The sequence below is a fragment of the Nannospalax galili genome, unplaced genomic scaffold (genome assembly GCF_000622305.1).
Source record: "Nannospalax galili isolate Female #2095 unplaced genomic scaffold, S.galili_v1.0 scaffold276, whole genome shotgun sequence".
NCBI lineage: Eukaryota > Metazoa > Chordata > Mammalia > Rodentia > Spalacidae > Nannospalax > Nannospalax galili.
Window position 1 is genome coordinate 1 of NW_008337766.1, and position 16,156 is coordinate 16,156.

The 16,156-nt window shown below is 37.4% G+C and overlaps 1 pseudogene across 1 annotated transcript; it reads right to left on the reverse strand.

Moving 5' to 3' along the window:
- Positions 1 to 9: 9 nt before the first annotated feature.
- LOC103733841 lies at positions 10 to 517 on the reverse strand (annotated as a pseudogene). The gene has a single exon (XR_001872434.1). The product of XR_001872434.1 is annotated as a protein lin-7 homolog C pseudogene (transcript).
- Positions 518 to 16,156: the final 15,639 nt, after the last annotated feature.

Below are 16,156 nucleotides of genomic sequence, written 5' to 3' on the forward strand. Positions count from 1 at the left end.
AACTAATTTAACCTTTCCTTGGGCTGCCTTCAGCAGCTCTACAGCTTTCTCGTGATGCTCTCATTCAACACTCACGCCGTCCACAGAAAGTAGTTGATCTCCTCTTTTCAGGCCCCCATGTCTATCAGCAATTCCACCCGGAATTATTCGTGATATATAGATGGGAGAGTTTTGTTCTTTGCCTCCCATGATAGTAAATCCAAGGCCCTCTTCTGTTTTTGGAAGCTCCACAACACGAGGATGAGAGTGTCCTTCACTGGCAGCAAATGCAGCGACAGTAGCCGTTGTGGTTGCATTAGCTCTCACTTCAGGACTGCTACTGATGTCTACAGTCTCATAGACATGTTCGTATGCCTCCCTCACAGCATTGCAGAACTCACTCTGAAGGACTCTTTGTAAAGCTTGAAGTTTCTGTGGGGGTACCTCTCCACTCCTTTGTAGTTTCTCCAACAACTCAATTGCTCTGCAAATATCTCTCTCCAGCCGGACAGGCTCCCCCAGCGCCGCCATCTTCTCTTCGGCGATAAACAAAATTATTTTTAAAACTGTCGTGATGTTGTATTTAATTGAGGTAATTATATTTTATCAGTATTGTTTCTGGAGAACCACTTGCATTCATTAAGTCTATTTTTCCTGTGATATCCTTAGGCTTCAAAATTAGAAAAGTTATTGCACCTACTAAGACAGTTATCTTTCAATAAATTTCTTTACTATTTTGAAAAATACTTAGCCCCCATGATAAAAGTGCCACTAATGCACCACTATAGCTTAATGTACCTGTCATTGTTATGGTTAGTAAGCTGTACAGCTGGGTTGAACCGTTGATTGTTTGTCTTCCTTAGCAGCTTCCATACTATCCTATACAACTATGAGAGATAATTGTCATGGAGGAGGCTTCCAGGTCAGTTCCAACGCCATTTCTCCCAGTCCCATAACTAAAGTATGTCCTGTCTTAGCAATAGGGTGTTACCTTCAAATATATTATTTGTATTTTTTCCTCCTCCTTTCCCAGTAAAATACCCCAAATTTTCCCCATTTCCCCTTTGGTGGCATCTGTTTCCTACTTTCCCCTTCTCTTGGGCTCTTTCCTTCCCTTTCCCTCCATGGTTCTTTTCCATTTTCCTAGCCCCTGAAGTTACATCAGGATGTATACTCATATATGAGGATTTGGTGCACTTTGATACTGGGGGTAATCAACAGGTATCAAATTGGACTTAAAGCTCTCTCAAAGGGAGGGAATTCAAATGTACCACTTTAAATATAGCCAAATACAAATGGCTAGAGAGGTCATAGATCCTAGAGAAAACCCTGTCTCTGACACATGCCTAGACAAATGTAATTTTTTACTGTATGCTAAAACTTGATATATTTACAGGCAAGTATACCATTCACTATACATCAAAGAAGCTTCTATTTAGAGACAACTGCAGAGGTCCACAACTGGTCAAACATAGAATAAATGTCTGTGAGATGTCAAGCCTTAAGCTGCACATCTACAATGGAACCTCTACACCTAAGCTCGAGGAACACAGCAGAACAGGGGATTCGCTAGTCTTCTATTCTCTAGAATACTGATGCATCTCTCAATTCTCAGCAGCAAAACTTCTTCATAAAAAAGGAGAAACATAGAAAGCCACAACTGGCCAAGATGTAGAGAATAAGAGACTGCAGAGTGATTGTCTCTGGATAGGACTCCTATATTAAACCTCATCCACTCATGGCTCAGGGACCACTGGGAAAGAGGGGCTGGAAAAATAACAAGAGCCAGGGTTGGTGCATGATCATGAGGAAACAAAGTCTCCCAGGGCTCTGGGACTTTGCTCATATGAACTTAGAGCAATGGTGCCACCATGCACAAGTCCCATGCAAAATCAATCAGACAGAAACCCAGCATAGAACTGGGGAAATGGGCAGGAGGCCCCCATCCTAGCGGAGGAACTATTGGCAGTGATTACTGCTGGATGAGGGAGACTTGATCTTCTTTAAGGAAATGAATCTAGATAGACTGACTAGACTTCAGTGAATGTACTCACATAGAGGGGCATCTGGGTACACTAACTTGACTTGATAAGTCTTAACATATTATTACAGAATGGATGAAATCCGGTGGGTGGGGTGGGGGGTTCCAGTGGGTGAGAGGCTCTAAACATATTAAGATGCATTATGTGAAATGCACAAAAAATCAATGAAACTATATTTTACAGACTAAAAGGAAAAGTATATAATCACTAATCACTAAGCATATAATCATTTCTAAATTTTAATGTCCCTGAAATTTTTATTCCAAAACTAAAGTCCTTAGTTTTTTTTCAGACATGAACCTCAGTACTCACTAAAGAATTTTCAAACCTTTCTTTTCCTACATATGGAAAGCAACATTCCTTCTCTTTCTGCAAATTGAATCTAAGGTACAGTTAAGTTAAATTTCTCTGTATCTGTCTCATAGCAATTAACTAACCATGTGTACTATTTGTCTAAAATTTATCTATGTTGAACCATGTGCCAAAATTTCTAATACTGAATGGTTTTCATACATTTAGTGTTATGTAGACATAGGTATAGAAATATCAATTTTTATAATCCCCCATGGAAAAACAAAATATTCCCTCAACCTGTCAACTATTGTGTACACTCTAAAGGTTTATGTCTTAATTTTTTAGGCCACATAATGAAATATCACAATTGGTAACATAAACAATAGACGTTCTTTCTGTCGTTGATTCCTCAGAAAACAATATCAAGTTTCCTTCAGATTTTGTGTCACATAATGACTGATAAATTGATTATGTCTTCTTAGTACCTTCAAACATGGTAGAAGAGAAAATCTTCTCCTGGTCCTGTATTGTAGGTCTAATAATGCAGTCCTGGATGCCTCAGATCTCCTGAAGTCCCCAACTCTCAGTTTAAACATATAAAGAACTTGGTTTCAGAATGATAGGTGGGGATAGAAAACTGCCAACTGCAGCACTGTGAAGACCTTGCTTCAAGTTTCTCTTTGCATTTCTTTTGTATGTATGCTTGGGAGCTGCTTCTGGATGGAGGGCTGCTGCTAGTGGTAATTTCAGTGAGACTCTGCACTCCTTTAATAGTTGGTACACTATTCTACTTTCACATCAGCAAAACACAAGAGATTAAGATTCAAATCTCCTGCACAACTTGCTATATTATGTTCTACTTTTTTGTTTATTTTTTGAATCACACTCTAAGTGGAAGATGGTAATGCTGATTATAATTTTACTGTAAGTACCCTGATTATTGTTACATTGTTATTCAATGGCTGTTCATATAGCATATTTGAAGAAAGTTCTATTAATGTCCTTTGGAAATTTTTATGAATGTGAGGAATATTTATTTGGATTGCCATTTTTGAACTATATAACTTACTTATTATAAATATTAACTGAGATGTTTGCGACTATTATCTCATTTCATAAATTTCTAATGCACAGTTTTTAAAAGAGTATAGAGAGATTTGTCAAATTTTACATCGTATTTCTGGTATTGCATTCAGAAAATTGTTGCCAAGACCTGTGTTATGAACTTTTCCCTTATTTTGTTAAAATAATTTTAAAATTTGTGCTCAAACATTCAGGTCTCTTCTTTATGGTGTTATTTTTTTCATGTGAATTATGTAATGGTTTAATTTTAAGTGTTTGCAATCAGATATCCTTTTATCCCAAAGCAAATTTTTAAAGACATCATCCATCCACTTTTTAATAGTCTGCCTTTTTGGCAAAAATGTTCAGACCTTGCACGTTGTTTTTATTGCTGGAATCTCTATAGTATATCATTAATTTTTGGCATTGACTTTCTTGTCAGCACATGATCTTTTTGATTATCATTGGTATATAAGGGTACATAATAAATTTTTAAATATGGAAGTTTGAAGTGATACGCTCTATTTTTCATGTATAGATTATTAAAACTTTTCAAAACTTTTAGAAATTTCATACTTTTTTCTAATTGGATTTTGATAGGATTCCATTCCATATATAGGTTACTTTAGATAGTATCGATATTTTAGTAATATTAAATCTTCTAATCCACAAAAGAATCAAGTCTTCCAAATTATGGGTATTTTCTGGATTTGCTCTCTTGAGGTTTCTATAGTTTTTGGAAATTTACTCATAATTATTTAATTCTTTCTGAGGCGACTATACACGAAATTCTTTTTTAAAGCTTTTGAATTGTTTCTAGTAGAAATAATATCACTTATTTCTGTATATGGCTTTAATATTTAGCAACTTTTCAAATTAATCTTTAATTATAAGAAGTATGCATAAAATCACTGATATTTTCAAATAAGAACATGACATATGCAGACATAAGCAACTTTAATTCTTGACTTTCAATTTTAGAACATTTTATTTTATTGTCTACTCTATGATTTTCAGTGCTATGTTGAATAAAAGTGGTAAAACTTGTCATGTTCATTATCATAAGAAAACACCTTTAACATTTTCATCACTCAGTATATTACATGTTGAAGTTTTGTTTTGTTTTGCTTGAGATATGGTCATACATAATCTAGGCTGGTATCAAAATTGTTGTGAAGATGATGCTGGATTTGAACTCCTAATATTCTTCCCTCCACCTCCACAGTTCTGGGATTACAGATATGCAACACCACTTCCGACAGAGGTAAGGGTTTGTTGTAATGTTGACAAGCTTTCATCTCTCCAGTTTACAGAATGTTTTTATCATGAAATGATACTGAAGTTTTCAAGTTTTGTTTTTTTTTTTTCTGCAACAATTGAAATGATCCCCTGGGCATTCTTCCCTCATTTGTGTATTGCAAATTGATTTTTGTATGTTGGAACATCATGGAATTCATTAGTCTTATGTTATACCATATGTGTTTCTTTAGTTTTCTTTTACAGCAAACTAGCAATACTTCCTCACGTTTGAAGAATATATTTGTGAGACAGCTAATGCTTTATTTGATAATTTTTTTCTACTTTCAGAACTTTAAATATTTCATCCCACTGGCATCCAACCTGCAAGATTTCTACTTAGAAATTCACTCCTAATTTTATGTGACACATCAATTTTTCTCTTTCTGATTTCCAAAGGTTTACTATGTGTTTGCCCCTTGACGAGTTGAATACAATGTCTTAATGTAGATTTCTTCGGATTAATGCTACTTATAATGTATTTGGCTTCGTGGGCATCCAATTTTGTCCTTAAACTTGGCAACATGCTTAGAGATCTCTCCAAAGCATTTTCTTTTCTTCCTTCTTTTCCTGCTGTTATTGCCATAATATGTATTTTGTTATTCATCATTTTATTTCATAAGCCTCTAGGTATTCTTTTTACTTTTTTTTTCTTTTCTGATTCAGTAATTCAAATGACTAGTCTTTAAATTCACTTGTTCTCCTGACTAAACAGGTATCCTTTGGGTTTCTCCACTGAATTCTTAAGTTTAAATTCTGTACATTTCTGCCCAGAATTTCTTTTTGATTCATTATTTATACATTTTATTTATTGATAATTATCTCCTTTTGTTTAGAAATTATTTTCTTGTTGTTGTTTATTGACTCTGTGTGTCCATAGATTTCTATTTGAACATTTTCAGAATAGCTGTTTTATATCATGCAAAAGTTCTGAATTTTCTAAGAAGATTTATTGATGTATTATCAACATATCTATACACATATAGTTATTTTCATATGTACAACATGTATGACTTTTCTGTATACAGCATGAAACAATAACATGATAAAGCTAATTACTATATCAGTCACTTAACATGTTTGTACTTTCTTTGAAGGAGTGCGTTTGGTGAGAATAGCAGAACTATTCAGAACTTTCAAGTATACAGGAACCATTATGAAGTACAGATAGCTGGCTATATATCAGTTCTTAGGAATTACTCCTCTTACAGCTGAATGTCTATGTGATTTGTAATGTATCTCCATATTTAAATGTTATTCCTATTTTTACTTTTCTGCATTTTTGCATCAGCTTTTGGTGTGAAATAAAAAAAAAATCACACCACTGTCAGAATAGTTTAGTTTTTTGTTTTATTTCCAGCATTTTGCATTTTCAAGTTTATAGTGAAGATACTGTTTTCATAATTTTTCATAGCTGAAAAAGTGAAATCTTTCTGTTATTCCAAAAGTATGTAAAAGATGTTTTTTTTTATTTCCTATCCAAAAAATAAACAAAAGAAGCTAAAGGTTCAGTACTTGTTTGATCTATTATGACTTTGTAAGATATTAACAAGACTCTTTTAATCCTTTAATTCATTTTAGTTGACTTATTGTTTAAGGTTAAATTAAGGATGCCATTTCCATATTTTGTATTTAGAAATCTATATTTTTCAATAAAATATACTGAAAAGACTATCATTTTTGTTGTGTGTGATTTGAGGTTTTTCCAAAAAATCAAGTAACTATAACTTTTCAATTTAGTTTTGATTATCGTATGTTTATTTTATTTCATTTAATAATCTTTTTCTTTTTCATTGCCTCAAGCTGCTTTTCTCTCAAACAGCTTCTGAGCCTGCATCTTCCTTGGTCGCTGCACTTTTATTTTATATTCTGTTAAAATGGTTAATTTAAATGCCTAATTTACTGTGATTAATTAAAAGTCACACTTGCTCTATCTCTGGAACATGGACGTTGTAAATGCTATGTCATTGATACATGCTGATATAATCCCATAAAGATCACTGATGTTTTTAATTAAACAAGCCTCTTAGCAACTTATATTTAAACATTTTTAATGCAAAATCATAGGTAAACAGCAGTAATTAAGATGAAGAGTACTTATAAAAATGAAAATGCCTTTGAGATATAGAATTACAGCATATACCATTTTATACTAGCATTTAGAAGGAGCCAAAACAAAGGCACCAAACAAGTGACCAGTACTGTCAAACATGGCAGGTTCTTCATGTGATAAAGATTTAGACCTAGAATAAGAGAGATGTGAGTATTTTAAAGACAAATTTTACCTCACAGTCCTACAAAAGGCTGGATGCATCCTCAAAAAATCAATTCATTGATGGCCTATTAATCTGCCAGCACTAACCACAAACTAATATTATTGACTATGCAGCTGTGAAGCTGACTCTCCAAAATCATCTTGTGAAATTCGTATACATTTTAAAAATGTTTGTAAGTACACTCATGTCATTCAAAGCCTGCAGAGGTCAGAGGAGGGTTTGATCCCCTGAAACTGGAGTTACAGAGATGTTGTTAGCCACCATGTGGGTGCTGGAAATTGAACCCAGGTTCTCTGCAAGAGCAGCCAGTGTTCTTAATCATTGAACCATCTCTCCAGCCTGTCATTTTTAATTAATTAAACTTTTTAATTAAATAATTAATCATTTGTTTATTTTGGAGACAAGGTCTCTCTATGTATCTCCAGCTACCCTAGAACTTCATATGTACACCAGACTGTCCTCGAACTAAGAGATATCTACCTGCTTCTGCCTCTCAAGTGTTAAGATTAAAGTTGTGCATTGTCCCACCCAGCTTAATAGTTTTTAATACAAAAGTTGAAAGTTTCAAACACATTTTATATCAGTGTAGTCAGGTTACAAATAAGTATATTTTTTCTTGTTGATTTTGTTTTGTTGACAGCTTCAAAGGTAGAATATGTAAATATCTGAGTGAGAGAGATTCTGGATACTAGAGGTCACCAGAAGCTTGTTTAAAATTAAGACAACCTGAAGAAAACACTGAGGTTATACTCTTCAGAAATAAATTCTCACTTAATATAAAAAAACATCTAGGAAGAAATGTTTGGATTTATCAACGATTACAGTGCCAGGTCCAAATTTCCATTTATTAAAAATTCTGAGACTCACCAGTGTCTCTTAGCCACACGGTCACTTTAGGTTTACATTAAATATTCTTTTAAAAATATTTTCATTTATTATTCCTATTTTATGTGCATAAGTGTATTATTTTCATGTATGTAAGTGAACCCATGCCATGCAATGCCTGCAAAGGTCAGAAAAGACTCTCAGATATCCTAGAACTGAAGTTATGGACAGTTATTAGCGACCATATGGGTGCTGGGAATCCAACCTGGCTCTTCTGTAAGAGAAGCCAGTGCTTTTAACTCCTGAGCCATATCTCCAGTCCCTAATGAAATATTTCTGGTGGACACAGATGTACATGTCATGACAAAATAATCATTTACGGAGAATGGGTATAGTGGCCCAAATACAATTTTAATAAAAAGTTATGTATTCAATCAATATTTTTAAGTGTTTTAATATTTTTACATGAACAGGTGTATTGTCTGCATGTAAATAAGTGCATCCATGTCATACAATGCCACAGGAAGTCAGAAAAGAGCATCATATCTCCTGTAACTACAGTTATTGAAGGTGGTTAGCCACCGTGTGGGTGGTGAGAACCAAACCTGGGACCTCTGCAAGAACAGCCAATGCTCTTACCTGTTGAGTCATTTCTCTAGCCCCTCAACAATATTTTAGTAATTTATGGTGTTTACTTATGTGCTTAGAAGATAAGATTTTTCATTTCATACAGCTGATATAATACTTTGATTATTTACTAGTGCAATATTCTTTCCTCTCATAAGTGCATATACTATTATGCCCAAAATTCCACTATGTGATCTAAGAAAATGGCATTCCTGGACCTGTACTAAACTGTGCAGTGATTAAATTATGCAACTGCTTTTACTCAGAATAAGACAAGAACCTTGTTACACTAAAAATGCTGACTTACTAAAAAATGTTAATGTCCAATTGTTACAAGCTTCCTCTGAGAATAACTTCCATGTAAAATTAACTGTTCTAACAAGATTTGACATAAATGAAATCTGCAAATGAATGAATAATTTATAGGTAGAGTGTTGAATGACAGACAATTCTTGGATAGATTTGCTTATTCTAAACTCTGGAGATATTTTCTAAAGGAAAATTAACCTTCAAACTGAACAAATTCCATTTTTTAAACTCATCTATTTAATGTAAAAATTTAAGATATTCTCTTTTTAGTATACTTTATAGCAGCCTAAATTAAGAAGGATATACTCCATGTTTGAAATGATAGAATTTTAATCAGTCAGTTGAATGGTTGACTAAAAATTAAGGAAGAACTTATAAGGTTGGGTTTGCTAAAGAAAAAATGCTAATAATACTAAAAGGACTTTACTTTTATGATATTCAATAATTCCCTTGAGAACAAGGAGTGATTAGCTCAATAAAAATCAAAGTGAGAAAGTAACTTTAGGCCTTCTTTTGTGTAATATTGAATTTTAAGTTGAGAAAAATATGTATTCTGTGTTTTTAAATGAGAACAAATCAACTGCCTTTGTGAAGATAAATTTTATATGTTTTTACATGGGTTGAAAACAGTCAAGTACGTTTTGAATTCCACGGAAAAGGGATTTCGCTGGCAGGGAATTCTGACAGTGCTGCACACCAAACATGGTCAACAAGACAAAGTCATTAGGAGAGATGCATCCAAATACACTGATGGTCTCTCAATTTCTAGGATTTTGTAGTAGTGTTTTTAAAGTTCAGATTAGGATTTATTTGCAAAATATAGTCTGGAAATATTAAAAATATCATATGTAAGATGGTCCTCAGGAAGAGCAATAAATACATCAAAACCACCAGAGACTGCACATGAATTAAGAGCATTACATATTTATGAACCAATTACAATATTTACATAGGCCAAGCAGATCTCTGTTCATTTAATTATAACTTGATAACTCTTTTGAATAAACAGCAACAGCAGCAAAACCCAATTGACTACATTAGCATTTTACAAATGAATTACAAGTTGTGGAATACAGAATTATTTTTGTGACTTTAGGGTCATAATCAAAATCCCATGCACCTGAACACAGAAATAAGTGGGACACATTACAAGATGTCATGAACATGGCTAAAATTTAATTATTTTATAAACCACTCATGCTATTCCTATGCTGTTTTACAATTAACTTTATATTACAATCTTCAAATATTTATTTATTCAGTAAATTAAAAATATAACCTATTAAAGCCACATATTTATGATGTAAACAAATATATTGTGATTATAATTTAATCATATTATAATATATACATTAAAACAAAACAGTGTTTTAATTCCTTGTGAGAAAATTGCAATTGAACACTCACATAAAATGAACTTTTTATAGTTTTTATTAATTCCTAGATAACTTCATACAAAGTATTTTGATCTTTTTCTCCAGCCTCCCAACTCCTCCCAGATCCACCCCCACCTCTCTCAGATCCACCACCACCTCTCTCAGATCCACCCCCACCTCTTTCAGATACACCCCCACCTCTCTCAGATCCACCCCTACCTCTCTCAGATCCACCCCCACCTCTCTCGGATCCACCCCCACCTCTCTACCCAACCACTTTTGTGGTCTTTTATTCCCCTATGGAGTCCATTTTATGATGCCACATATTGTTTTTATTGAGCTTTTAAATTTTCATGCAATATTGCCCACTCACATCTAGACCCCTTCCCTGTCCATGACTCCCCTCCCCCCAACAAACCCTATGCACTCTGCCATACATGCTGAGTCTTATTCATTCAGGTGTTTGTACCCAAATGTCCTTCAGTGTAAATGCCTCCACTGAAGCCTAGTCAGCCTGTCCAGTGGACGTAATAAGTCATACTCTCCCTTACCCAGCAGCAACCAGTCTTAAATAGTTCTTGATCTAGTGCTGACCTACCACCTATTTTTCACCTACCCTTTGGGCCCTTGTTGAATTGAGCTGACTTGGGTACTATGGTTGATGTCACCGCTGCTGCAGGGATATGTGAGCAAGCCTCCATTGGCCTGGAAGACTCAACCTCCGTGTGTTCATGAACTGGCCCTGACTCTTACAATCTTTCTGCCTCCTCTTCCACAATGGTCCCTGAGCCATGGGTTTAGAGTCCCATCCTACACTCTATAAGCTGTTACTCTCCAAAACTTGGCCAGTTGAGGCCTTCAGTGTTTATTGCACTCTGATCTACATGGAAGCCTCACTGCTGAGCATGGAGGGGTGTATTCACCCTTGATCTACCCCTTATTCCACTATGTTCCATGAGACTTGGTTGTAGAGATTTGACTGTAGATGTGTCAACTAGTACTGGGCATCTCCCAGGTGTATGTTCTCTGTGCCTAACCAGATGTGCAACTCTACAGTAGTGTCCATCTGTTTCAAAAAGAAGCTTCTTCGTATGGCATGTTTGTTGCTCTAAGGGAGGTCTCCTCTATCTCACACTGGTTCCCTTCCAATTAGCTCCTAGGTATACACATGCGTTAATATTCAGACACTCTATATGCATTTCTCATAGGGTTTCTAGGGCATCACTTTTCCCTCTAAGTAGTCTAGCCCCCAGAGAGTCACTCATTTCTACTCTTTTTCCTCCCATCTGGCCTCACTCCTCCCTCTGTTCCAAGTCACAGTGACCCCATTATCCCCACCTTCCCCCCAATACCTCCCAACTCCCGCCATCTTTCGGTTCCTGACTTCCCGCACTCCCCCACACCATGGTCCTTTGAATGTCCCTCCCTCTTCTCTTCCCTGCTGATTACTCACAGTTTTTCCACCTCCCTCAGGTAGCATCTGTTTCCTAGGTTGTTTCTCTTCCTTTACCTCCATTTATCCTTCGCCACATACTTTTGAGAGAGGTATCAGGCCTGCACCATGGTAGAATTAACAGAGGGGACACTCTTTAAGAAAACTGACTCTTCCTCTCAGCAGCTCTCATATGCCAATGTCTTCTTGTTCAGAGATAAGTCTTTATGTCCACCTCCAACTTCCATGCTGGTTTTTTCTGATTGCTGTGAGTTCATGTGTACAACTGTCTTCCTGTTTGGTAAACAGTTACCTTGTATTGTGCACACCTGGAGACCTTACAAACTTTCTACACCCTCCACAGTAAAGGCATGCTGAAACTGAAGAAGAGTAATAGAAAATTAATGGAAAACCTCTTGGACCATTCAAGCCTTGATACTGGATCATTTGTGGAATAAATACCACAGCTGGCCCTCGGGGAAAGTGGGAGGTCTGGTCTAGAGAATCAGTCCTTCCATGAACAGAATCTGCAGATTACAGTGTGCACCCCATCCCTGGAAAAGAGGCAAAGTCACGGCAATACACATCCCCGGCCTCAGTGGAGGGAGCTGTGGGGAATGCAGCCACTCAGAGAAGGCAGAAACTGCTGACAACATCGGGAAGTCCTCAGTTCTCCACTGTGCTCCACCATCAACCTATCACCAGATGACTATAGAGAGGGAGAGAAAATGCAGGGGGGAGCGGAACGGCAGCATATCTGCTAACAAGAAATGCAATGCAATTCCTGTTCTCATTTCATTCTTGGTGGAATTTTATTCTCCTTCTGTTTCTTTAGGGTTTCTCCCTTTTCGTCATTTTCTGTGGTTTGAATGAAATACATCTAGATATGTTGTGTTTTCTTCTCTGTCACTATCATTTCTTGTATTTGGTGTTTTGGGAGATTTCTGAATCTGAGGTTTAATAAGTTTTATTAAATTTTTCAATGTCTTGTAATATCTAGTTGATTTTAACGTAAAGATATCCTATCCATTACCCAGAAAATGACAGTGTTTTGTTCTTCTTTATGGCTGAATAAAACTCCCATATATAATTATAGTCACATTTTCTTTATCTGTTTGTGGTGGTTTGAATGAGGAATGTTTCCCATAGTCTCCAATACTTGAACACTTCATCCCAATTGTGGCACTGTTTGTGGAGGTTGAGGAGGCACACCTTGCTGGAGAAAGGACATCCCAGAGGCTGGCTTTCTGAGTCTGTAGCCACTCCCATTTCCACATTCACTTTCTCTGTTTCTGCTTGACGATATGAGCCCCTCATCACTGCTGTCTGCTTCTGCTGCCTTGCCGTTTACCTGGATGGACTCTTGTCCTCTGGAACCATATGACAAATAAACTCTTCCTTCTATAAATTTCCATGGTCGTTGTGTTTTAACAGAATAATATTAACTAATACACCTATCTCTTGATAGAAACCTTAGCTCATTGCATAACATGCCTATTGTACATAGTGCCGCAATGAGCATGGCTGAGCAGGTGACCTTGTAGTACACTGACATAGAGCTTTGGCTATGTTCCTAGGAGTGGAGTACATGAATTGTCCTGGAACCCTTGACATATTATACTGTTTGTGTTAAATCTCCTGCCTGTTATTCTCCATGTCTGTACCATTCTCAATAAAGTCCTCCTACTTCATCTCTTTAGGCTTTTCTGTCTTTTCCTTTAGCATGATGTATTAGTCAGGGCTCTCTAAAGAAACAGAACCGGTACAATGAATATATATGTATAGGCATCTATCAGATTAGCTCACAGGATAGAGTCCAAATAGTGCAACAATGGCTGCACCACACTGGAGAGGCTGAGAATCTGTAGTCGCTCAGTTGATGAGGCTGGATGTCTCAATAGCTGCAATCTGTAACTGAATGTTTGATGAATTCCAAAAGATTGGTTAGTCTTCAGTCTACAGCAGCAAGATGAACTCACCAGCAAGAGAGAGAAGGCAAGCAACAAAAAGCAAGTGTTCTCCTCTGCCTTGGCCTTTTATATGGGTTGGCATCAGAAGGTAACACCCACATTTATGGTGTGTCCTCCAGCTTCAGATAATCCAATTAAGAAAATCTCTCTCAATTCCATTAGTCCAAATAGTTCAATTAGTAAAGTTGACACCCAGGATTAGCCATCACAAGTCTATCCCTTGTCAATTTGACACCCCATAGCACCTCTCTATGTCATGCTTAATTTTCAAATGAAAACAATGTTGAGGTCATAATTTCACCTAACATGATATGACTATCCCATCATTCAATGACCAATACATTATATGTCTTAGAGAAGGTGATAAGGGCTTCAAGGAAAGCCTAGTCCTTTAGTGTCTCATAACATAATATGATCATATAGGTTCATAACACTTAACCACTTAACACTTATCTCAATTACACATTCAAAAAAGAACAACACTAGTATCTGCTTAACATGTGTATATATATATATATATGTGTGTGTGTGTGTGTGTGTGTGTGTGTGTGTGTGTGTCCAAGCCTATTCTGAGCCAAATAGGACAAAAACACTCATGATGTCAGTTGCTGTCATGTCTTTGCACCTGATCACATGGCCTAAGTTGGTATTTGTAACTACCTTCCTCTACTACCCATTCTGCATTTCCTCCACCATCAGCAAGCACCTCTGCAGGTCTTGGTTCTTTCCCTGGAGGAGTGACCCATACTTTCATCCCTGAAGGGTCTGGGTCATTTGTTTTCCTGTCTGAATTGTGTTGTTGCAGTTTCCCATTGACCTTAATCCTAACGCAAAAAGTCACCCAAAGGAATCTCCTGCCTTCCAGATATAATCTTCATTACCTCCATTGTGGAGAACCAGTCCAATTTCCCCCTGGTAGTCTGGGTCAATCACCCCTCCTAATACTGTTATTCCTTTCTTAGCCTGCTGACTTAAGGGCAGAAGCCCAAAGTGGCCAGGGGGAAGTTTTAGCTTTTAGTTTAAAGGAATGCTTGTTGTTTCTCCTGGCAGAAACACTCCCTCCTCTGGAACCAAAACTTCCAAGCCAGCAGAATGCAAAGTCAAGGGTACAGGAAGCAAAAATTTTCCTAGTTGGACACTAGGGGTGATAGCGAGAGGAATCATTCCCACTTCTACCCCTTGATTCCTGGACCCATGAATCCTGGCTATAGGAGAAATAGTACCATATAATGGATGGTGAGTCATAAGACATACTGCTTTCTGAAGGACCCTACCCCAGCCCTCCAGGCTATTGGCACCTAATTGGCACTGTAACTGTGTCTTTAATAGGCCATTCCATCATTCTATCAAACCAGCTGCTTCTAGATGGTGGGGAATATGATAAGACCAGTGGATTCCATGACCATGGGTCCACTGTCGCACTTCTTTGGCTCCTAAGTGATTTCCCTGGTCAGAAGAAATGCTGTGCAGAAGACCATGACAGTGGACAAGGCATTCAGTAAGTCCCTGGATGGTAGTTTTGGAAGAAGCATTATGTGCAGGAAAGGAAAATCCATAAACAGAATAAGTGCCAATTCCTGTAAGGACAAAGCTCTCTCCCCTCCAAGATAGAAGTGGTCCAATGGAATTAATCTGCCACCAGGTTGCCTGCTGGTCACCACAGGGAATAGTGCCATATTTGGGGGGGGGGCTTAGTGTTGGTTTATGCTGTTGGCAGACCTGGCACTCAGTAGCAGCTGTAGCCAGGTCATCTTTCGTAAGTGGGAGTCCATGATGTTGAGCCATGTATAACCTCCATCTCTGCTATCATGGCCACTTCATTCATGGGCCCATTGAGCAATGACAGGGATAGCTGAAGAAAGAGGCTGACCTTCCACAGAATGGGTCATCCAATCTACTTGATTACTGAACTCATGTTCTACTGAAGCCACCTTTTGATGAGCATTTACATGAGACACAAGTATCTTCATATCCTTTGCCCATTTGGAGAGATCTATCCATATACTTCTTCCCCAAATGTCTTTCTCACCAACTTTCCAATCATGCTCCTTCCAAGTCCCTGACCATCCAGCCAAACCATTGGCTACAGCCCATGAATCAGTATATAATCACACTTCTGGCCATTTCTCCTTCCAAGCAAAATGCACGACCATGTGCATGGCCTGAAGTTTTGCCCACTGTGATGACTTTCCTTTGCCAGTGTCCTTCAGGGTTGTTCCAGAAGTTGGCTGCCATGCCACAGCTGTCCACTTCTGAGTGGTGCCTGCATAGCATGCAGAACCATCTGTAAACCAAGCCCTAGTCTTCTCTTCCTCAGTGAACTGATTGTAGGGCACACTCCATGAAGCCATAGGTGCATGCTTGTGAACAGGAAGCACTGTAACAGGAGTAGGAACCATAGGTATTTGGGTAACTTCGTCATGTAACTTGCTTATGCCCTCCAGGCCTGCTTGGGCCCAATCATGTATATATCTCTCCCATTTGATAATGGATTGTTGCTGTGCATGTCCTACTTTATGGCTTGGGGTGGGGTGGTCAGATAACACCCAGCTCATCATGGGCAGCTCCGGTCACATGGTGACTTGGTGGCCCATTGTCAAATGTTCAGTTTCCACTAAGGACCAATAGCAGGCTTAGAGATGTCTCCCAAAGGGAGAATAGTTGTCCA